Raw genomic sequence first — 1,002 nt, 5'->3', positions numbered from 1 at the left:
ACATGCTTGTACTGAATATATGGTTGTACCACCAACACCAACAAGCACTACCAAGAACATCTCACTCAGCTCAGATTCAAGACTACCATGTGTTATGAATTGCAGGACTTTTTAAAAAAGATTAATTTTATTTTTATCTGTGTGTATGTGTTTTGTGTGTGTGTGTGTGTGTGTGTGTGTGTGTGTGTGTACACATGCACATTAGTGCCCTTGGAGCCAGAGGAAGCATTGAATCCTCTGGAGCTGGAGTTACAGGCAGTTGTGAGCCATCTAATGTGGGTGCTGGGAACTGAACCCTGGTTCTCTGCAAGAGCAGCAAGTGCTCTTAGCTACTGAGCCATCTCTCCAGCCCCACAAATTGCAATGTTTTTACTGTACATAGAAAATGTTCTGCTCTTACAGAAATGTGATGATGTCATTACAGAAAACAAAGACTTAAAATTTTCCTCAGGATGTATCAAACCAGTATATCTTTGGATTATATTGTTGGAATGTTTGATTTTTAAAATTGCTCTTTGAGGGGCCTCAGCTCACCTCCAGCTGCTATGGTGTGGGAGGGTGAAACCCAGGCCCAGACAAGTACCTTTGTGCTATGGTTCCTGTGTTATTGCCTCTGGCCTTGGTCCTAACCCTGTCCTGAAAAAAAAAAAAAAAAAACTTGCAGTTTGAGGGGGCTGGAGAGATGGTTCAGCAGTTAAGAGCACTAGCTGCTCTTACAGATGACCTGAGTTCAATTCCCAGCACCTACATGGCAGGTAACAACCATCTGGAACTCAAGTTCCAGGGAAATCTGACACCGTCTTCTGATCTCCAAAGGCATTGTGTCACACAGGTGCACTTACACACATACAAGCAATACACTCAGACACAAAAAATAAAAATAATTAACAAAATATTTTTTTTAATTTACAGTCTGTCTTCAAGGAACAATATATTCTAAAATGAAATGGAGATCCTTTTTTAAATGTTAAAAACTCATCCAATTTTATGTCGCTTATACTG

The 1,002-nt window shown here is 40.2% G+C and overlaps 1 pseudogene; it reads left to right on the top strand.

Moving 5' to 3' along the window:
- The first annotated feature begins 482 nt into the window (after positions 1-482).
- LOC115068463 lies at positions 483-581 on the top strand (annotated as a pseudogene).
- The last annotated feature ends 421 nt before the right edge of the window (positions 582-1,002 follow it).

Source organism: Nannospalax galili, unplaced genomic scaffold (genome assembly GCF_000622305.1).
Source record: "Nannospalax galili isolate Female #2095 unplaced genomic scaffold, S.galili_v1.0 scaffold286, whole genome shotgun sequence".
In the NCBI taxonomy this organism is placed as follows: Eukaryota; Metazoa; Chordata; class Mammalia; order Rodentia; family Spalacidae; genus Nannospalax; species Nannospalax galili.
Note: the sequence above shows the minus strand (reverse complement) of the source record. Positions and strands in the feature narration are given on the sequence as shown.